At 36.1% G+C, this 24,216-nt stretch overlaps 1 protein-coding gene across 2 annotated transcripts in view; it reads left to right on the plus strand.

The window, feature by feature from the left end:
• Positions 1–24,216, plus strand: part of SYT1 (synaptotagmin 1) — a 261,651-nt gene that overhangs the window by 48,967 nt on the left and 188,468 nt on the right. For both annotated transcript variants that reach the window (XM_070946722.1, XM_070946723.1), the window contains exon 2: positions 20,956–21,004. The gene's annotated coding sequence lies outside the window, so the exon portion shown is untranslated. The remainder of the gene's footprint in view (positions 1–20,955; positions 21,005–24,216) is intronic.

Here is a 24,216-nt window from a genome sequence, read left to right on the forward strand (position 1 = left end):
ACAAAGTGAAGGAAAACTTATCACCTTTCTAAATAAATGGTTATTAGTCTTGAACTACTGTTACACTTTAACTTAACAGTCACCTAATGTCTGCCTTCTTTGAATTTTCAAGGATATTATTCTATGTCCTATATTCTATGAGTTATACAACAGGCATTGACATTCCTTTCTGTGAAACTCCTTCAGATTCTTAACAAGTGGTGCATATCTTCCCTTAGTTGTCTTTTGTACTAAAATAGAATAAACCAAAAGGACTTCAGCAGTTCTGTCTTTCTTTATTGCCTTTGTTACTTTTTGCCCTTTTGTTATTTACTTGCCCTTACTAGTCGATATACTGTATTTATTTCTTACTTCCTTTTGGAACATATTTAAACAAATACTCTTGTTCTTAACTTTTTTTTCTAAAGCCAACTCATTGTGTGTTTAGCTTTCCTGTTATTATCACTACGAGTCCAGAATATCTCTCTTTATTTATGGATATTTGCTATGGGCTACAGGCAGATTACAGCAATGTATCATTAAATGAAAAGATCTAGATGTCAAACTCAATTTCATTGAGGGTTACATCTGGGTTGTGTTTGACCTCGGTTGGGGGAGGGGTGGGTGGAAGTAGCCAGGGTGAGTATGGCCAGCTCGACATCAGTCATGTCAGGAGCACCTGTGGTGGCCAAGTGCTAAGGCAGGACTTCCCTCAGACCCCCCCCACTCTCATTATAATCACCTTCCTTCCTTCCTTCCTTTTCTTCTTTTTCCTTCCCTCTTCATTCTCCTTTCTTCTTCCATCCCCTCTTTCCTTATTTTTCCTTCCTTGCTCTCTTCTTTTTCTTTGTCTTTCCTTTTTCCCTTTCTCCTATCCTTTCCCTTCTTGCATGCTCAAATGCAAAAGGGAAAACATTTCTCCTTTTGTTTTGTTTTTAGTTTGTTTTGCTAGCCCTCTGCCAGTGAAAATGGAGACCATGGGGGCACACGTGGCCCTCCCGAGCTCCATTTTCACTGGCAGAGGCACCGCGGGCCAGTCCTTTGCTGTTTCCAGAGTAACAGCAAAGGACTGTTATTGGCCCCCACGGACAGGGCTCGCAACTTGGGCATTCTCCTGGATGAACGGCTGTCTTTAGAAGAGCATATGACAGCCGTGGCCAGGGGGGCTTTTTATCAGGTTCGCCTGATTCGCCAGTTGCATCCCTTTCTGGAGCTGGACTCCTTATGCACGGTCACTCAGGCACTCGTCACCTCCCGCCTGGACTACTGTAATGCTCTCTACATGGAGCTCCCCTTGAGGAGCACCCGGAGGCTCCAACTGGTGCAGAATGCGGCCGTGCGGGGGATTATGGGAGCGAGGGGATGCTCCCATGTGACACCTCTCCTGCGTGTGCTGCATTGGCTTCCAGTGGTCTTCCAGGTGCGCTTCAAGGTGTTGGTTACCACCTTTAAAGCGCTCCATGGCATAGGACCTGGGTATTTGCGGAACCGCCTTCTGCCGCCGATAGCCTCCCACCGACCAGTACGCTCCCATAGAGAGGGACTCTTCAGGGTGCCGTCAGCCAGGCAATGTCGGCTGGCAACCCCCAGAGGGAGGGCCTTCTCTGTGGCAGCTACTGCCCTCTGGAACAATTTGCCCCCGGAGATACAAAGGATATCGGATCTCCGGGCCTTTCGCCATGCCCTAAAAACTTTTCTTTTCCATCAAGCAGAGCTGGCGTGAACCCTCCCCCCCCCTTTTTTTTTTTAGTTTTTTAAATTGTCAATGGGTTTTAGTTTGAATGTTTTAAATTTTGGGCCAAAGTCATGTAATTCTTTTAAAAATTTTAAATTTTGTATTGGTATGTGTTTTAGTTCTGGCTGTGCACCACCCTGAGTCTACTAGGAGAAGGGTGGGATACAAATTGAATAAAATAAATAAATAAAGTAGCGCCACAGGCCAGAACTAAGCAACCCATGGGCCAGATCTGGCCCACGGGCCTTGAGTTTGACACCCCTAATCTAGAGTAATTAAAATTAACAATGTAGAATTAATGTAATAAAATAACAATATAATATTGGTGGAGCAATAATTATAAATAAAAAATAACTGAAGATAGAAATGTATTAACTATGAGATATTTTGGGGAAGAATTTAGGCAGTTTTCATAATAATGCTATGAGTGTGGCAGGTCTAATTTCTATGGAAAAACTGTAAAGCCAGAACCACACAAAAAAACTCCAATTCTGAGCATCTCTCAACCATGAAAATGAGAAATAACCAACAGCCTCATCTTTTTAACTTACACTTCAACTTCTCCTTTATTTATTTTATTTCCCTTTTTTTAATAACATGTATTCTTCATTTCGTACATTCCAGTAATGAAAATCACCTGACGTTGACTCAGATATATTTATTAACTCAAATTTCTTTCCTTAAATAAAGTTTACTATCCTGTGGAGTTCTTGCGTTCTCTGAACTTGGTTGTTTGCTTGCAGATGTTTCATTATCCAATTAATAATCTTCAGTGATACTGAAACAGGGGTTTTCTCCCTGTTTATATCAGTCACTTGTCTTGCTAGTGTTGATGAGTATATATTTTCCCATTGGTAGTTCTTTGCTTAGGTTACTCTTTTCTTCTTGATTCTTTGTCTGCTGTTAATCCCTGCTTGTCTGGGTGTTCATTTTTATTTATTATATATACCACCATTATTTTTACAAATAACTCAAGGTGATAAATATATCCAACACAACTTCTTCCTATTTGCCCCACAACAGCAACCTTTGAGGTGAGTTGGGCTGAGAGAGAATGGTTGCTGGAGAAGGTGTGTTTTGGTCTTTTTTCTTTGTTTGTTTCCTTCTTAACTTTTCATTGTGTCTTTAAAATTATGTGCAAACATGATTTATCTCTATGTGTCCATGGATGGCTGATTTGTCTGAGTGCTAAGCCTCCAGAAATTCCTAGTATTTTTTTATTGCTTGATTCTGGATGCACACAATTTCCCAGGTGAAGCAATGGTGTCCATATGTTCTCAAATTAAGAATATTCATCATGTATTATAATTGCTAGTTGGTGTTAATTGATATGCTCTGTTAGTCTGCCTGCCTATCTATCCTCCATAGTGACTGTTACAGCTTCACAGTAGATGACTTCTTCTTTTTTTCCCGGTGGGCTACTGAGACTTGTGATTTCCTAAATATGTTTTGGAAGACTTTGGTTGGTTTGTCTGCTACAGTGAAGCTGTGTGGTTTTGTCATCTGTTGGTAGTTTGTGAGATATTTTTGATGTATGGTAGGGTCCTGAGTCACAATGGTGCAGTGGTTAGAGTGCAGTACTGTAGGCTACTTCTGCTGCCTGCTGGCTGCCTGCAATTTGGTAGTTCAAATCTCACTAGGCTCAACGTTGACTCAGCCTTCCATCCTTCTGAGGTGGGTAAAATGAGGACCCAGATTGTTGGAGGCAATATGCTGACTCTGTAAACTGGTTAGAGAGGGCTGGAAAGCACTGTGAAGTGGTATATAAGTCTAAGTGCTATTGCTATTGTCCTGTCCTTTTCATAGCTTGTGTTGGTTGTGCTGTAGTGGGTTGAGTCATTAGGCACTTTCTGATAAAGTTTTACTATAATTTTACTATTCTTTTTTATTGGTTTTACTACTTTTTAAAACTTGTTTTTTACTATTACTGCAGAACCAATTTGATGTAGTGGTTAAAACTTCAGGCTAGAAACTGGCAGACTGTGAATTTTAGTCCCATTTTAGGCATAAAGCCAGCTCGGTGACATTGGACCAGTCACTTTCTCTCAGTAGTAGGAAGGAGGCAGTGGCAAACTACTTCTGAAAAGCTTTGCCAAGAAATCAGGCTCCAAGAATCAGGCACAACTGAACAGAAAAAAATACATTTCATTATTGACCTTATTTCTCATACTGAAAACATTCACATGAGTTTATGAAAGATGTGAACTTTATGAGTTACTTTTATTCTGAAAAATCAGTGAATTACAGGCCACAATTTAGTTTCTCTTTTAATTATGCACTACAAAAGTTTTCATTTGGAGTCCTTACTTAAAGATATTAATTTCAAATCCTTAAGGGTTCATTCTCTAGAAAACTCATTGTTCCAGTCTTTATGAGAGGCAATTCATTTCTTGCTAGCAATCCCTCCAGCTTGCAACAGTGAACATATTCCCAGAAACCAAACACCTTACAATTCCATTTTCACATTCATCTTCTTTATTCTTATCCCTTTTCCTTATGCTTCTATGGATTAAAAGAGTAGGTAAATCCCTCCACATTCATATTTTTCGGCTTCCTTCCTACAACACTGAAGTCTTAGGAGATGTGATTGTACCTGATCTTTGCAGAAAGGGAATTGTCAGTGGACTTGATAGGTTTTGACTGCTACTTTATCTATGCTTCTTGCTAACACATTATCTTCTTTTCTTCATAGTAAGGAATTACTAAATACCTTCCCTCTTTGTCTTCTTGTTGTGGTTGCATCTTTTTTGTTGTTCGGGGCCCATTTTCTCATCTCCCAATCAATTTCTTGTTTTGTCCCTGGAGATTTCTTCTATGAAAGCCTGAAAACTAATTCTGAATTCCAACACTACATCTTTGTTTCCAATTGTCATTCTCATTTACTGAATGGGTTCTTTTTATTTTGACCCTTTTACAGAGGAAAATTCTCTCCTCTTTCAGTTTCTAATAGCATTTCCTTTGGGGCAAGGCGGGGCATAATAGTTCTTTATCTTTTCTTATGAAGTAAAGTGGTATCACTTGCTACTCTAATGCTCTTCCAAGCATTGCTTGAAGTTAATAAAAATACATGCCAGGTTTCTTTCAGGCAAGAACATCCAGTAGAGAAAATATTTTTCCTTGTTTATTTTCAGGGAAGGCTATTAATTGAAAGGCAATGTTGAATAATAAAGACCTTGAGAAATACATAACTAAAATAATAATACTAAACACTATTACTTAGTAGAACTGTTACTTTGAGAATTTTAACTAAGCTCTTCAAATGTTGTATTTCTAGAGTGCTAACTCTAGATTAGGATTTTATATGTGTGCTTATATTTGCAGTTAAAATACAACTTTTGCAATTCTTACGTTAGCATGGCCACATATAAATACATACAAATGTATTAAATCCTGCTGATGAAGCAGATTTGTTGAATCCAGAAAAATCTCCCAAGTCATAGATTTGGCTGTTGAAAATACTATTTTACATGGTTTCACTCTCAGCCTTTCCAGGAACATTGAGCAGATGATCTAATTCTACTTTATTGTAAGGCTACATTAACAGAATATTGCAAGTATGATAGTACAAATTTCCCACTATCTCTTTTACAGCTTGAGAAGTTAGGGAGACTCCTTTCTCAATCTCTTTCTCTGTCCATTATGCAACTGTGGGCTATGCTGTCTCTTATCTGATTGTTTCCTAGGCAGCATCTCTCCCTGCCTGCCCCATGGTTATTCCCCTATACCTTTCAGATTCAGGGTAAAGTGATGTCAGTATGATGATATTTGCTGTATATCTTTAGCATGTGCCAGGCAGGAAATGAATGGATGTCCTTACCTATTGTCTGTTAGGGAGTGGATGGAAGGATATACAGACTGTACCAAAATTTCAGCAAGACCGAGTTTCTGATGCTGACTTGGCTTTAGATGGAGTTTTGCTCCCCCTGAAGCAGCCAGTTAGTTTTCAGTTTGATATATCACCAAAAATATAATGGATATAAAAAAATGTTAACAGAAGAAGTAAATAAAGTATAACTCTAACTTGTTTTATTAAACGACTACTTTTTCTAGCAAAAAATGGTCTAGTAAATAAGAGTTCCTCTACACATACACCCAAATATAGTAATTTAGCCTTACAACTTCCATAAGAATGTATTGTGAATCAAGGTGGTTCTTTTTCTAGATATATATTCTAGGTAGAAGACAGAATACAAACATCAACAATGACAGTGTCCAAGACAAATATCTCCCTGAACAAAATGTTAATGTTTAACTGTTCAATATACAATGTTTTGATACATAGGTGGTCACCTATAAACCCCAGTTGCTGTCTGCAAGTTAGTTTTTAATGGTTGTGTTTTGCTGTAAGCTGCTTAGCTTCTTTCCTCTCATTCGTAATAGCTTTCTTTGAATGATATAGTTAGATGGCTAGGTGAGATTGAAGGAGCTAGTATTATCCTTAGTGTAATGTCAAAGCTCTATGAAACCAACTCAGCCATAGGATTAGATTGCTTGATCTGCTGTTACTATTGCGGGTTTATTTAATGATTTATTTCTGCAACAATTAACATGCTTAGGTTGAGGTCTTGTGCCCAGTTATCTGAGAGTAAGACTAATTTGGCTTTCTTCCAGGTAATTTCTATAAAGTTTGTTGTGCTGTTTAATAACTTTTAGATTAAAATGTCTCTTCAAAAATTACCGAGTGCATTTTAGAAAAATCATGCTTTCTGTCTGTTTATGCACTGCAGTTTTTTTTTTTTTTACATTGAATGATAACCAAATAATTACAATGGTCCATCCAGCATAGCTTCTGGGCATGATATACAATGAATTGTTGTTCAGCACTTTCTAAAAATTACAATATTCCTTCTCCCATTGCTTAATGTCAAAGTAAATTGATAAATATATCTAGTATGAATTTACTCATAGTTAATGTACAGTATAAGAATGAAAATGTTAGTTTGAGAGTAGACTTTCAGTCTGGCTAACATAAACTAACCTTCTATTTAAAACTCCAAGTTTTCTTTCTAAAATTAGGAAGAATAGAACATTATTATAATTAATAGAAAACATTAATCAATGTTTCTATTTTTTCAAAATGTAATTTTGGACTAAATACAGCAGGCACGTATTTTTTAAAAAATAATTTAAATGTCAGACAAATTTACAGTTTATTATATTTTTATATATTTAATATTATATTTGCTTTACATTACATAAGTAAGAAGAGAAGAGTCTTTAAAATCTATAATTGTTATATTTAATAAAATGAATGCTTTCCTATCTTTACAAACTATCCTTGCTTGCACTACAATCAAACAAAAATAAATATGGGATAGGATGGGGAAAAAGGATTGTATTCTTCTACTTAAATCCCTACTCCATCTACATTATGTAATTGCTTACAGCAAAGGCTCAAAAGGCTCATTTGTTTCTAGGACTGATCTCCTTACCATGAAGTTTTGAATGATCAAATTATTGTTATTATTATATACTTTATTCATTAAACATGAAACTCAGTCAACTGAACATTCAAAAATGCCATTGACTGGTGCTAATGGTTAATACAGGTTGCTGCCAGCGTCCTAGGTATCAACCAAATATCTTCTTAAGATCTACGATGTTCCAAATAGCGCAGTTTTTTGCAGTTCCGCTGGTGTTATTGAAGGAAGCTGCAATTTGCTGATGTATCTTATAAAATTCTTGGACATGGTACCAAGTGCCCTGATTACAGTGGGTATCATTGTTACATGTTTCATCTATAATTGCATAGTTTCAATGGCCAGGTCGCAATATTTCATGATTTTTTCCAGTTCTTTTTCTTCAACTCTGGAATCTCCTGGTACTGCAATGTCAATAAATTGTATGTTTCGGTTTTCAACAACTGTGATATCTGGCATGTTGTGTTCCAAATAACAATCCGTCTGTATTCGAAAGTCCCACAAGATCTTCACCTTCCCATTTTCTATAAGTTTTTCCACTTTATGTTCCCATGACTTTTTGGATAAAGGTAAGTCATATTTTTTACAGTGGATTAATTTAACAATTCAGTCATCTTTAGCTTTGTAATCAATTTGTGGAATTTTGCTGCATTCACATATTAAATGTGAAACAGTTTCGACTTTGTCATTGCAAAGTCAACAGTTTGAATTGTGGATAGATTTTTGTATCTTTGCTTTCATGGCATTAGCTTGTAGTGCTTGTTCTTGAGCAGTGAATATTAAACCTTCTGTTTCTTTCTTGATGGTTCCCATCTTAAGCCATGCCCGTGTAAAGTTGTCATCACATTTTCCTTCAATGTTTTTCAAGTGCTGTCCATGCAAAGCTTTGGTTTTCCATCTATTTAATCTGTCATCCAACTGTTTTTCCTTATATTATTATTATTGTTGTTGTTGTTATTTTGATAGAAAAAACTGAAATATAGAGTAGAATAACAGAGTTGTAGGGGACCTCGGAGATCTTCTAATGCAACCCCCTGCTCAGGCAGGAAATCCTATACCCATGATGGCGAACCTATGGCACACTTGCCCGAAGTGGCATGCAGAGCCATGTCGCCTGACATGCGCGGCATTGCCCATTCGTCTTCCAGATTTCTGGTGCTCAGTGACAATCAGCTGGTCTTTTTGAATGAGGCAATACCAGAAACTGGAAGAACTGGTGTTCTGTTTTCCTGCATGAGCATGTGTGCCAGCCAGCTGATTAAAATCCGGAAGAATAGCTGACTGAAATCAGAAGTTCAGTAGCTGAAACTGGAAGTTCATTTTTGGGCATGCACATGCGCCCTGGACAGGGGTGAAATCTACTTACGTTCCCTACCATTTGGAAGTGCATGCTCCGTGCATGAATACTCACTCCGCTTGTGTGCACGTGCATGTTAAAACCAGGAAGTAATGATGACAGGGCGGGTGGGCGGAGCCTCACGCTGTCGCCACTACCGGTTCTCCGAACCCCCCGCCACCGTCACTACTAGTTCAGGCCAACCAGTCTGAACCGATAGCATTTCACCCCTGGCCCTGGGTAACTCCACTTTCTGTTTGTGGCCTAGATGCCCATATGCACATTCCCTTTTTGGCATTCAGTGCCAAAAAGGTTCGCCATCACTGCCCTATACCATTTCAGACAAATTGTTGTCCAATCTGTTTTTAAAAACTTCCAGTGTTAGAGAATTCACAACTTCTGGTTGTGAAACAATCGATCAAAATCTATTTATGGTCCAAAACCAAAACCAGCATACAGTATCTATAATTTCTTTTATAACTTGGAAATTCTGAAACATTTAGCAGCTAATAGCTTGTAATATTGAGGAGGAAACAGATTATTTCTAACAGCTATAGCTATTGATAAAATATTTTGCAAATATCAGATATTTCTGAAGACTGATCACCTAGAGCAGCGGTTCTCAACCTGGGGGTCGCGACCCATTTGGGGGTCGAAAGGCCATTTCACAGGGGTTGCCAAAGCCCTCTCTCGCCCCCCCCACGCCTTCACTCACCCTCACTCTCTGCTCTGTTGGATCGCCGGCCGTTCGCTTACCCTGCCCACTCCCAATCTATTGCTGCCTCCTGAGTCCCAGCTGATGGCTAGAGGAAAAAAAACTGTTTAAATTCTTGCCGTGGGGCTTCAAAGGGCCACCCTATAGCCAGTGGTGCAGCCGAACCGTTTGTTAAATTGCTGGCTTGCCCCGCCCCTCCGCACCACTATTTATTGCCAATAAATAGTGGTGGGCGAGGGGCGGGCGAGCCACCAATTTAACAAATGGTTCGCTGTTTTTTTGTAATTTTATTGGCCCGCAGAGCTTCAGCATATGCTAATTAGCCCTTGATTAGATCGGCTCCAACTCTCAGCTGATTTGCTCTCAGCTGTTTTGCTCAGGGCTCTGCTGCTTGCTCGAGCAGATTTTTTTTCCCCTAGCTATGCTGAAAAACAAAACTGAAAGTAAAGAGGCTGTTGGCTTTGCTGTTGCTGCAATTGGAAAATTAGGCAGGCAGATTTCTTTTCTTTTTCCTCACCAAAAAAGGTAGGTGCAAACAATGGGAAATTTAGGGAAAAAGAGGAGAGTTCAAGATTTTAAAACACACACACACAAAAAGCTCTATTTAACTAGGGAATTGTAATAATTGAGATACTATTAATTGTATATTGTGTTGAAAGCAGAAATGGTTAAATTGTGGTTTGGAGGAATATATGGGGGAAATTATTTGGTTTATTATTATTGGTAAATATAATTAATTGATTTGTAAGAAATTGGATTGCATGGAAATAATTGGAATATTCATGTTCATATTGATTAATATACAAAAAAGGTAGTTATATAACTAATTGATTTATATTAAAATGTTGAATTTATATTAAACAATTGTAATATTACATAATTAACCAATGTGAGTATGGATATAAAAATAGATGACAATGGGAAGGGGCATAATATAGAATAGAAGGGAAAAATTGAATTTGATTAAGATTAGAGATGAGGATGAAGGGTAATATTGGTTTTTTACAAAAATAGATGAGGAATAAATATGGCAAAAAGGAAATATAGAAATTGTAAATTTAATTGAAATGACTAAACACTGTTTAAATTTGTGAACCGGCCAAATACTCTGTTCAAAGTGTTGGAAGAAATCTCCTTCTAGGTTCTGCTCCAAGTGGGGAAAAAGACACTGGAAACATGGAGACTGCTTGGAAAGATGGTTTAATGGTGGACAGGATCACATGGCTTGAGTTTCTGAACAGAAAAGGGCAGATACAGTAAATCCTCGGGTTTTTATGCTCTCTCTGGCTCTGCATTTCTTGGGGCCACGAAAGAGTATCCTGATTGGTTGTCAGACTCCCAGGGGGTGGGGGTCTTAGCTAGCCTTCTGGCTGATGGTCACATGTGCTTCCCAGGTCACATGTGGTGAGTTTCTGTTGCTAGATGGGTAGAGGGCTAATCCTATCTTTATTGAATCTTGGGCAATTCCTACTATGGCTCTGCCTGAAGGAGGTAGATCTTTGTTATGTAGAATAGACTGGCCCAGGCCTTAATGGCCCATTGACAAAGGGTGGGGGCAGGAAGATGGGAGCTGCTTCAAAACATGCTTATCCCAGGGAAATATAATATTCTGCCTTTTTCATATTTCCTAAAATATTTCACTCTTCCAGGAAAGGGGTGGGTGCTAACTTCCTACAAAAGAAAATACATTGTATGTTTGTATGTGTGTTTCTAATTATTGTTATTTATTCATATTTATTCTCTTTTATTCCTTAAAGTTTAACAATTCATTCTTTATCTTAATATCTTTATATTTGTTTGGGGTTGGCTTTCTTCCCTTTCATCTTTTTTATTGTACAGCAATCTTTCTCCTCAAACCTACCACCTCTCTTTTTTCTTTCCTTCTTACTTTCTCTTCCTTCCCCTCTTCTTCTCCTCCCTACTTCCTCTTCCTTTCTCCTTCTCCTCCTCTCTTCCTCCCTCTCTTACCCTCACTCCTATGCTAATTTCCCTTCCCTTCCTTCATCCCTCTCTATTACTGTATCCTTTTATGCATATGGACTACTCAGAGGGCTGAAAAAGTTATTTCTGACTGGTCCTCGCACTTTTGACCAATCCTCGAACTTACGACTGTCCTCACATTTTATGTTTTTGCCCTATCTTGTCACCATGGTGAAGAGAAGCAGTTGTGAAATGAGTGACATGGTTGTTAAGAATGCTACAATGGGCATAAATGATGACCAGTCATAACTGCAAAGACCGGTCAAAAGTGCGAGGACCTGTCAGAAATCACTTTTTTCAGCCCTCTGGGTAGTCCTTTTGTGCACATGGACTACTCAGAAGACTGAAAAAGTTATTTTTGACTGGTCCTCGCATTTTTGACCAGATCTCGAATTTACGACTATCCTCACATTTTACGTTTTTTGTCCTATCTTATCACCATGGTGAAGAGAAGCAGTTGTGAAATGAGTGACATGGTTGTTAAGAAAGCTGCACAGGCATAAATGTGAGGATGGTCATAAGTGTGAGGACCAGTCAAAAGTGCGAGGACCTGTCAGAAATGACTTTTTTCAGCCCTCTGAGTAGTCCCTATACACATAGCCATGGCCACCTGGTCACATGACCAGCTAGCCACGCCCACCCAGTCACATGACCTCCAAGTCACGCCCACAAAATAAGCCACGCCCACAGAACCGGTAGTAAAAAAATTTAGAACCCACCCCTGGTTGGGGGTCACCACAACATGAGGACCTGTATTAAAGGGTCGCGGCATTAGGAAGGTTGAGAACCACTGACCTAGAGCATGGGTGTCAAACTTGTGGTGTCATGTTGCTGTCATGTGATGTTTCATGATGTTTTTCCCATTCGCAGAGCTAGGATGGGCATGGCCTGGGTGCGACACTCACGGGCCATCAGTTTGACATCTCTGACCTAGAGGAAGGATAATGGAAATTAGGGTTCTTAACAATAAGAAATATTAAATATTAAATAAAATATTAAAAATGATTGCCATTAGATATACAGTGTATATTTAATAGCACATGTGAACAGATTTGGGTCTGAACAAAAATAAATTCAGTTTTTATATAAGTGGCTTATTTATCTAGCTATTGGTGCCCCAATAGGTAGTATCCTAATTTGGGTCAAAGTAAATAGCATCCTATGTGTGGGACACCTACTATATTAAATAAATATCTAGGGACAGACTAGAATGAAATGTGTTTGTATTATAAAAGAGCTGGAAGCTTTTGGCTCAGTTATTTTGAACATCTAGGTCTTTATCAAGTCCCAAAGCAGGTAGGTGCTGACAAGGTAAGACTGCAATATGCCCAATCATCATTAATTTCTCTTCCCAATAAACATGCTTCAATCAGAATTTAAGACAACAAAATCAAGTTTCCCCCTTCCAGAAAAAAATGCAACCTAATTTTATTCATGTTACAGCATGGTCATTCTAAATCTTAGTCTTGGTAAAATTTTCAAGAATTTTGACTGGAATGCTTCTAACATAGGATGCTCCTTATAAATGCACAGCTAAGAACTATCTAGCATTGAACCCAGAACTTTGGCTTTAATAGTAGCTGCTGGGGCATAATAGTGACCAAATTCACATAAAAATTTAGTTTTTAGATTGCAAGGGATGCTTTGGTGGCTCTTACTAGAAGCTCTGTTGTTTCAGTAGATCAGCAGTACACTCAAAATACCAATCTAGATATCTAGATATTTAAAGGATTTTACCTGTTTGATGTTTCCTGTTAATCACCTAATTGGGGCTTTAAAGCATTTCTTACGAAATACCTATACTTTTGTTTTGGAGTAATGTTCTCTATAAACTACTTCACATTTTACCTTTTGCTTTTTATATTTGTCACTTATTTCTTTTTCTGTATTTCATCAGCTTCTCCATCTTGAAGTTTCTTGGTTCCTTTCCTTTCAACATGTTCACCCTTCCTTCAAATATTTCATCTTGCGATTCAATTCTTTTTTATTCTGTTTAAATGATCAAGCTAACAGATGACTCATACTGGTCACTTACTTTTATATTTGATCTCTCATGAGTCATTCTTAATTCTGTCTCTTCAGTCTCACCACATACTGCCTCACCACATACGCTTCTTAAGCATCCTTCATCCAATATATTTTTCTATTTTCCCTCTCATACCCAAGTCTCACTTCCATATAGCAAAGATAGTAGAAGCACTCTCTTATACAACTAACAATAATTCCTCACAATATATTACATACTACTACTACCTATCAGCATTTGCAGATCTTAAATTTTCTCCATGTTCTCATCTTTAGTAAATACTACACCATCTCTGATCCATTGGGTACATTTCAGAGATACTTCCTTATCTAAATAGAGAACACAATGACGACAGATGTGCAAGAAATCAGTGGGGGGATCAGGAGTGACTTCCAACTTGACTTCCCTGATGAGTTTCCACGTGGGAAGCTGGCAGTGAGCATCGGAAATCTCCCCACCCTTCCTTCTTTCCTCCCTCCCTCCCTCCCTAGCAGTAATTCATAAGCTTGCCTGCAACTCAGTTGTATTTTTGATGTCTTTAAAATGTATTTTGTTTCAGCTGAAGTGCTGTAAGATAGAGTGATTATAGGTAAAAAAAAGTGTCATTGTGAAGTAATTAACAGTTTTTTCTACTGAAAAGAGAGTCTTGTGATGCCCACTGACTCCTGTGATTGCTTATTGATCAGGGAGTTATGATACTGAGACAAGCCATTGTTATAGTTCAGTTATCAAAGTAGTACATTGCCAAATAATGTGACCTTTCGACATGGGATCAAGATGGGAATAAAGTAAAAATTGTACACAGTGGTAAATCCAGCAATCTAAACCAAAGAAAGCTAGATGGATTCTTGTCCTTGCCTGTGCTACATAATTGCTGCCAGCAGAATATTTCATCTGTGATTTAAATCTCTGTAATAAAATTAAAATTCTGAAATATTGATCGTAAAATAATGTTAACGTATAATTTTGTGAAACTGTGACTCAAAGAGAAAAAACATTTGCTCTGAGTTGGGACAGCTGAACCAGATTTCTTTTTTTAAAACCTGCGCTTATAACAAGAGGTTTTTTTTTTTTTAAAGGCCTTTCTGTGGTCTCCTATAACTTCATTTATAACAAGAAATAAAAAGAACTTATAGTAATGGAATGACCTCCCCAAAATTAGAAAGAATGGAAAAACAAAATTTTGCCTCTGTTCTTATAAATGAATGTATATATACAGTTTTGGGTAAGAGTCCTGCCTGGTAGACCCTTGTCAGAGTTTATAAATATAGAAAAAAGTCTAGGACAATATTTTTCCAAGGCACCATTTACTGAATAACCAAATAGCTATCCTTCACAACATATACAGTATGTTCATACTTACATACTATTTTTACAGGACAGCATTAATCTTCATTTGTGTAATAGTTACTGCAGTTTCACTTCAGAGACATCTGCCTGGTGTTAACATTATTTTTTCATGCCGAAGACATTTTTTATTAGGTCTGTGTGAAGCAACATAGATTCCTTATTGAAGTGAAGAAGTTTTTACCTCAACAAAACAATTTGACCTTGAACTACTTCATGTCAGTATTGCAAGACAAGACTCCTCTCATCCTTCTCCCCTAGTACTGGTTGAAGCATTTTCAGGCTGGATGGCTTTGAAATTATACCCAGACTGAAAATGACATGGTCATTTGCTTTTAGAAGTAAAGGAATAATACATCTTCATGAAACACCTTTCAGGAATTGCTTCTTTAGAAATTCATTGAAGTCTAGTACATCAACATTTGCATGCCCACATTTTTATTAATATTAAGATTCAGATTTTACTAGACTGAAAGTTGCTTTACTTTGCTTTTAGTTACTGCATTTTTAAAATACCTTTAAAGTTTTGCTCATTTCTTAATATATAAAATTTATATATAACATGTGGAGCACTATCAAAAATGTGTCTTCCTCTCACATCTATCTATATTCCCTTGTCACAATTTTTTATCTATTTATATTAGTGCTACATACTAAGGAAGGAATGGAAATCAGTTATGAGAGAGGCTGCAGCCATATTAATTAAATGAGGTAAAATGTTTTTCTAGTGGCTGTATGCTGTTTTGATGGAATTTCATATGTTAAAAAAACAACTTTAAAAAAAAAATTCCTTTTATCCAGGCAAGTTAGAGTCACATTTTTATTTTAAAGTAATAAATACTACTAATATTATGACCAAGGGACTAATGTTGAAAACTTTCATTTGTACTTGTTTTTACTAAAATAAAGTCTCTTTTAATGATTTTTAACAAGGACAATCCTGCCTGTTTGTCCTCACATATTTAAGTAGAATTTAGGCTTATTTGTGCATTACATTCTGCAGATAAATCCTACATTGAACAGTTTGAACTAGGAAACTATAAAGATCCATTTTCACATAACATATGTACACTAGAAAAAAATATATCAATAGTTATTCTACTTTAAGTGCTCCTTACAAAACAGCTTTTCTGTGTTACCTTTTATTGTAAAGAGTAAGTTTCATCTTTGTTCATATGTGAATTGTATTTGCCAAAGCTGTAATAAAATGTTGAACAATTAAAGCAATAAAATAAAAGATAAATATAAATGGATAAATGGAAATATAAATGGAAAAACAACACAGTTTAAATTTAATTTTATTATTTTTGCATGTATTTTGTTTATCCTTTGAACCAATTAATATTTTAAAACTAAATACAACTAATAGTATTTTTATTACCTGTAATGATTGGAAGAAAGCTTTTATAATTATAAAGTTTTCACTGATATCTGTATTTGGAATTGGAACATTTGGAACATTTACTTGAAAGAAACTTCATCCATGAACATACAATCTGTACACTATATTTCTTTAGGGCATAAATATTTCAAGAAGGCCAAATGGGTGTAGTGGTTATTAGGCTAGAAACCAAGAGACTATGGGTTCTAGTTCCATCTGAGGCACAAAGCCAGCTTGGTGACCTGACTTTCAGTCCTAGGAAGGAGGCAACAGCAAACCCATTTCAAAAGAAAAAAATTTTTTCCAAAAGAAATGCAGGGACTTGTCCATACAGTCACCAAGAGTTGACATTGACTTGAAGCCACACATACATTTTTTAAGAATTACTGTTCACTGCTCATAAAATAGCATCCAGTACAAAGATAAATATATGGTAAAATTTAAATTGTCCCTGTTGCATCCGCAAGCCACGCCGTTGCTAGGCACGATGCAGAAGCTTCTCCCATTGGCTAAGATGCGACAGCTCAGCTGACGGGAGAATAAACGCACGCCATTGGTTAAACAGTTTGACAACTGCTATATAAATAGCGGCTTGACAAAAAGTTGTTATTGCCAGTTCCTCATTACTTGTTGCATGTTAGCTGTTACCCTAATAAAGGGATTTACCTTGAAAACCATCTCGTCTCAGTTTCTACCCACCCTTGTTCTCCCAAATAGAACAGTCCCACTCATTAGTACAAGCATAATATGCCATGTTGTACTTATGTTTAATCATACTACTCTTAATATTATGGTTTTAATTATGCTTGTAGAAGAGCAAAGAGCAAAGATACTGTTTGGAATCATTCTGAAATTTGAAAAATTTGAAATTTGAAAAATGTCCAGGAGAGCACATTAACGCTTGACAGCTTGCTAATTTTATTTCTCTTTATTCTCTTTTCTTTGCCTTTTTTATTATTTTTAACGTACTGTATATTTGCTGGTTATACTTGTGTTCTGTATATTGCTGACCAGCACTGTTATTGTGGCTAAAAGATTTTCAGTCAGCAGAGTTCAAAATGAAATATATAAAAACCTCCTCAGGTGGTTTCAAAATTTAGTTTCTGTCATGTTAGTGCAAATTTCTGACTTCAGGGAGCCATGACTCGAATGGTGGCATTTCAGCTGTAATCTCTGCTTGCTGACTGCTGCTACAAAAATAAAAATTTGAGCCATAATATTTAATGAAATCCCTTCAGATTAAGCACTCACTGTGCGGAAAAGAAATGTTACCAAGCTTTTTTCTGTACTAGTTAGCATAAGGGTTGATTTTTTAGGGAGAGAGTGTCGAAGAGACAGAACTATGAGTCCATCAATAATTTACATTTTTGTTACCTGGTATTTGGGATTCTGTTGCCATAGCAATCCATCTGTGCCTGAAGGGATAGTATTTTAAATGGAGATTGTGATGGGATCCACATTTAAACTGTGTGCTAATCTATAGATCTGTGCTATAACTTCTTTTGGCTCTGGTAAATCATTGCTAATTTTTACAAAGTATTTTATAGCTTCTTGAAATAATGAAGTGTAAAATAAAAGAAGTTAAAATTACAGACACAAAAGTTTTATTAAATGTACTTGTTGGTAAGTTGGTAAGCATCACATGCTGTTTAGGACTAGACATTTTTCTGGGAGATTAAAAGGCAACAGACATTATGGTAAGATCTTGATTTACTCAGAAACAATCCTGCTACTTAGCTATATGCATTTTGGATTATGAACTGAGACTGCTGTCTAGATTATTAGTACCTTCTTTAGAGTTTTGCTGCCTAAAGGAACCAATGCTTTATGATTTTCTTCCTTCATATTAGAACCAGCAGTTAAAATATAATGTTGATACACCACACACCTACCACTTCTTGCCTTCATTTACTGACCCTTCATATTTTCAGTCGAAATAGACCATTTATCTGAGTGAATAAGCCCAAGGACATTTTGTTCATTTTGAACATTTCTTGGACTGTTTTTCTACATAAATAATATAGGAATATGTGATACCTATTCTTTTATTGGATGGTCGTCTCTCTGTTCCTATCATTGTAGAAATCCATACTATGCAACTGGAATGATCATTGTATGGCAAATTCAAGCAGATGGAGAGTTCATTGGTAATTTGTCATCTAAGGGCCATTTCAGAGTTTATGAGCCAAACAGCCAGGACTATTCATCTTTCAATAGCTTCCTAAAAAAAATATCAAAGTAAAATGAAAACAGTATATGTTAGTAATCCAACTATCAATTTAAGGAGGACATGCTTGTAGTCTCTCCATGCCTTGGTTTATAGATGATTATTTGTAATTTTTTTTTATGATATAATGAAGTTCTTCTGTTTTATATGCTCTATATAATATCTCATTTCTAAGCACAAAACAAACCAAAAGAACCCAGAAAATCTTAACAATATTTAATTTATATACCAGTTTAATTTTGGGGAAATGATCTGTTCGTTACAGTTTCTAAATATAGCAGTTCATTTAATTCAAGCTTACTGATGAGCAGAAAGTTACTTCCCCCTTGGAAAGTTAGAGTTCAGTCCTAGGCAGCAGCAGATTTCAGGACACAAAGAGAAAATATCTGCTGTGAACTTTGGATAGCCAGTAAACACTCAGCTCCGATCAGTCACCCCAGCTCCACCCCAAAACAAAGAGATTAAAGGGTCATTAAAAACAAAATAATAATAATGATTCAAGACTACTATGTGGCTGAGCATTTTGAACTTTTCCCAAGTTTTCTTTTTAGACATAGAATCATACAGCTGGAGGGGAGAACTGAGGAATCCAAGGCTGTTTGCTTTTTACAGGGAGTAGTGATGATGAGGTACCCACTATAATGATATATGGTCTCATATTAGGAATTCACATAACCCATACAATTTTATTTTCTAAATATAGTGGGCTGATGACACATATAAGTAGATAAATTCTGCAAAATCTGTTATTCCATTAGTTCTTTCCTATGTATTCATTCAATATGTAATGCCGAGGGTTTTTTTTTCCATTTCCTTCTGCTGTTGACTAATTCCTTCATTCTATTTGTCTTCAGGCTTCAGCAGAATCAAATCTCAGTGAAATCACTCATCCCAATCCATAGAATTTTATGAGTAAATTAAACATATGATGCACATTATGTACTTGATTGGGCCAGAGTCTTGAAAGAATTCTTTCTAGTTATGAAAATATACTGAATATACTGATGTGATATTGCAAAAGGCAGGCAGTTATAGCTAAAATCATTATATTCTATTTCTCACGAAAACAAAAGATTTTTTTTAAAAAAAAATCTTGTCTTCTCTGAAACATTATTAAAATGAATTCAGGATCTTGTAGTTGACAGATGTTGCAAGAACAGTTTAGGAAATACAGTTGTCATTACAAGATTTCACCCTGTGCAGTGGACTCTCAGGAAACATAGCCATGGATGGCTGATTTAATGTTCCAATATGTTATATAAAGAATTATTGGTTAGATATAAGAAGATGGAAGCAAACGGACACTACTTTTGCAAAATAATATTTTATTGTCCCTGTTTTTTATGAGAAAGCAATGATTTCAGAAATTGAAATTAGAATTGGAGATAAGAGTTTTACTATTATGGGATGGGATAGGGCAGTTTATCTTTATGGGATCTGATATATATATAGAGGGAGGGGGAGAGCTAGGTGAAATATTTTAAAATAAAGAGATAAAATTAATGTCTTTCTTATGTTCATCTTATATAATTACATGATATGTGGTGCAAATGATTATGAGACTGATTAAAATTTAAATATTTGTATTATTGATTTTCAACTTTCCTTACACTACTTTTATATTTTAAAAATATTACAGTGTTGTTTTAAAAAGTATATCCATTTAAATCAGCAGTTTTTCTTCTGCCTCATGTTCTCCTGTCTTTTACCCTCAACATAGTTTTGCAAGGCCAAAACTTAAAAGTTAATAGCAAACCATGTAAGCCATGTAACAGCAAATTAATTTTGCAATGGAAGTATTTATAATAAGAAACACTCCTTTATTATGGCTTTCTAATGTGGTTATGTAAGAAAAGCTGACATAGTCCCCACCCCCATCTTTACCATATAAAAGTTCATTAATTACCGTCACCCTTACAAAACAATACTTGGGATTTTATTTTTATTTTTACAAAACATCTGTACAAACATGTAACAATAATAAGCAAAAATAGCATTATGAAAGAAACATTTTTTTCTCACTGAAGATTACCTATACAACTCCTATGTAAAACTCTGTAGAATTGTGTGTACGTAAAAACTGTTCCTTGTACACAGCCTAAAAAATTATCCTAACCATTTCATCTGATAAATTGTACTGAAGATGACAATGTATCAATTAATTTAAAATGCCACAATACTATTTCCCCTTTTCCTATAGTTGTGGCCAGTCAATATTAACTGTAGCAGATAGTGGCAGACATAAGACATAAATCTTATTATATGCCAGGGATAGCCAGTCTGTGTCCCTAGTCTAAATGTGATCCTTGGATCGATTTCTTGCAGACTTTGGTCTAAACTGCTGGGTGCAGAAGATCAGTTGAAACCAAGACTTCTCTGTTTCTACCATGCAGGCTTCTGCTTGTGAAAGAGAGTAGAAAATATCAAAGGAAAAAAAGAGATAGCAGAAGACAGGAAAAATACCCTTCTCTATCTAATGACCTATTCTTTGGGGTTCTATCTTCTAATTACTTCTGTTGCTTATACATGCTCCAGACTGATTCTCTACAAATCCTGATGAAATTTCATGATCTTACTACAAGTGCATGGCCTTTCAGATGTAGTTATTCATATAAACTCTGAGTATTGGTCATACTGGGTTTCTCTATTATAGGCTGCCATTTTCATTTGATTGGTTTAAATTTATTCCCAGGAAGACCATAAACTGCCCATCTCTGTTCTTCCATTCATAACTATTTTTATAGAATAGTCTGCCTTTATATTGTTTAATATAGTCAATAACATTTCCTTGGATGTTTTGTTCTTACAGGAAGGTGAATTTAGAGAAAAAGAAGATATCTTGAACCACATCATCAACAGTAAGTCAGTTTTCACCATACTTTAAAACACAGCATTTTGATTCAATTTTCTGTCCACTCTAGTTTTCATTTTACTTCTTTACTTTTATGGTGTAAGAAATTAGTATGACATGCTATGCAATATCCATCTTCTCTTCAAACTCAATTTCATTTCTGTGGAATGGATTTTTTTTTATTCATTTATCCGCTAATCCTCTTAGATAAAAGACTAAAATAATCCCTTCTATGTGTCTGTGTTCCACCACATAGGAAAAGATTGGTATGACTGCCTTCTTGACAAGGATACTACCAGTGATAGGAAGCAACCTAATTAAAAAGGAAATGGCAAATCTTTTCATGCATTTTACCTGTTAAGGGGATTCTTTATGAACGCTTTTCCTTTGAATGTATTTCTGCCAAGTGTGGAATACGTATTTTTATATCCTCCAATACTTTGAAGTTCTTGCTTGCTATTTATCTTCAGGGCTGCTTGGAATCAGAAAGGTAGATAGAATATTGCCAAGTTCTGTTCACTTACTCACAGAGGTATAATTGTACTGTAGGAAAGGTACAAGAATGGTCAGTCACATATGATCGGCCTCAGACAGTGACATTGTTTCTTTGCAAAGGGACACCTTGTAATATTGCTTCAGGATTATGCTTTTCTTAGAAACGGACCTCATGCAGAGTCGCACATAGTTCTGTGCTGTGCAAGTAACAGACTCTTTTCCACCCCTCATTTTTAAGTATTGTTAGCCACTCAGAATCATGTATTTTAAATGGGCAAGCATAGAAATTGAATAAATAAATAACATGTGCCCAGTGGTGAAATCTAAAATTTGTTACTACCAGTTCTGTAGGTGTGGCTTGGGGGGGTTAATGTGACTGGGTGGGCGTGGCCATTTTTTTTTTAAACTTTTAAAACCATTTTTTCTACAACCTCTTTGGCCGAAGAGGTTGTAAAAAAATGCTTTCAAAAGGCTCTGACGATTCCAGCTGAGTTGCCTGATTGGCAGAGGCTTTTTTTCTTTTAAAAGCCTCTGACCATCAGGCAAGTCAGCTTGGATAGTCAGAGGCTTTTAAAAGAAAAAAAGCCTCTGCCGATCAGGCAACTCAGCTGGGATCGTCAGAGCCTTTTAAAACCATTTTTTTTACAACCTCTGAAGAGGTTGTAGAAAAAATGCTTTTAAAAGCCTTTGATGATCCCAGCTGAGCCGCGCGATCATCAGAGGCTTTTTTTTTACTTTTAAAAGCATTTTTTCGGCCGAAGAGGTTGTAGAAAAAGTGCTTTTAATTTTTTTTTTAAAAAAAGCCTCTGATAATTGCGTGGCTCAGCTGGGCGGGGGGTGGGAGAAGGATTTTTGCTACCGGTTCTCTGAACCACCCGCCTCCATCACTACCGGATCATGCAATCCGGTCCGAACCTGGAGCATTTCACCCCTGCATATGCCTGAATCTTACAATGGGAAGATGGTTGTATATACTTGTTTCAGTTTTTATTTCTATTTAATATCATTAAGTTTGAACTCTTTTATTCTTTGGTATAATAAGTGCTGATCTAAAAACAAGAACTCTTTTATTCTTTGGTATAATAAGTGCTGATCTAAAAACAAGAAGACTGTGAGTTCTAGTTCTGCCTTGGGCATAAAAGCTGGCTGGTTGACTAATGTTAAGGTTCAAATAAATACAATTACAATTTTTTCTTTCAGGCCAAATATAAAAACAAACCTTTTACTATCCCTCAGCATTGTGATTATAGAATGCAAATGCCTAACCATAACTATATACCTATAGAAATGGAACTATGCAATGACTAAAGATAAAGGTTTCTCTGTCCAGTCGTGTTTAATGCTAAGGGGCAATTCTCAACTCCTTTTCTTGGCCTAGAGAGCCAGCATTGTCCAAAGACATTTCCTGTGGCCAGCATGGCTGTATGCCGAAAGCGCTCCTAATGTTGTTATTTTTCCACCAAAGTGGTACATATTAATCTACTTGCATCTACATGCTTTCAAACTGCTAAGTGGGCAGTAGCTGGGGTGAGAATGGGAGCTCATCCCGTTGTGCAACACTTGGGTTTTGAACCCAGTTAGCTAGCTCAACATCTTAACCACTATGCCATCACACCCCCTCAAATGCATTGGCTATTCAACATATATAATATATACTTTTTAACAGACCATTGTGACTGAATCTCAAGAAATGAAATCAAAGCTAAATTAGTGTTAACCTCCATCTATATCTATTTTTTCTTTCCTTTTTAAACAATAAGTATAAATATTTATAATTATAAATATAATATTTTACTAGCAGTAGAGCATTTTACTTTATTATTTCTTCAAAATGAATTGCAAAAATCACTTCTTTCTATATCACAAATGCTATAAGCTCCTTTGATACTTGAAATAGCATAACTTTCTTAAATTCACAACATAGATTTGCAGGGGACAGGTAATGATGATATAGATTCAACAGTTATTTCTTCAAAATATTTACTATAGGGATCTATTTTATTGCTTTAGAAAGCTCTATCATAGCAAACGTTTGAAAGTTACAGAGAGAGAAGAAAAATACATGGATTGTAGGGTGGTAGAATGACAGATATTTGAGTCAATAATCTGTTCATTCAGCAACAGTAGTAGTTTGGATTGATCCAATTTAGGGAGAAGTCATTGGAAAACTTGTTTGATACAGATTATGTGTATGTGAATCAGGTTTAGTTTGAACTGAAGATTCAAGATTTGACTAGCAGATTATTCAATTCCAGTTTTCATTATGAGATTCAAAGGTAAACATATTGAAGCCATCTTGAGTTTTGATTTGATAAAACATGCTATAAAAACATTTGATAGAACTGGGTAAAGACAAAACAGATAGTAACATTAAATAACATTAAATCTGTCAATCTTCAATTGAATGCCTTCAAGGATTATCCAACTTCAGTTTCAATATATGTTCCAGCTTTTTAAAGGCAATGTTGTTAGAGGACAGGATAACATTTTATCTTGCAAATTATATAAACCTTCTCTGCAGAAATTGTGCTGAACCAATACTGCTAGTGTTTTACTCCAACTATTTTAACAATAATATACTTTTGATGAAATATAATGCCAAAAAGAAGCTGACACAAAATCATATTGATAGCCTTGTCATTCCCTTTTTCTTAAAAGCAGTTTAGCCGGAGCCTTTAAAATTTACCTTTACCTTACCCATTCTTAAATTGTCAAAAGATAAAC

Source organism: Pituophis catenifer, unplaced genomic scaffold (assembly GCF_029215685.1).
Source record: "Pituophis catenifer annectens isolate HBS135680 unplaced genomic scaffold, rPitCat1.0.hap2 SCAF_7, whole genome shotgun sequence".
In the NCBI taxonomy this organism is placed as follows: Eukaryota; Metazoa; Chordata; class Lepidosauria; order Squamata; family Colubridae; genus Pituophis; species Pituophis catenifer.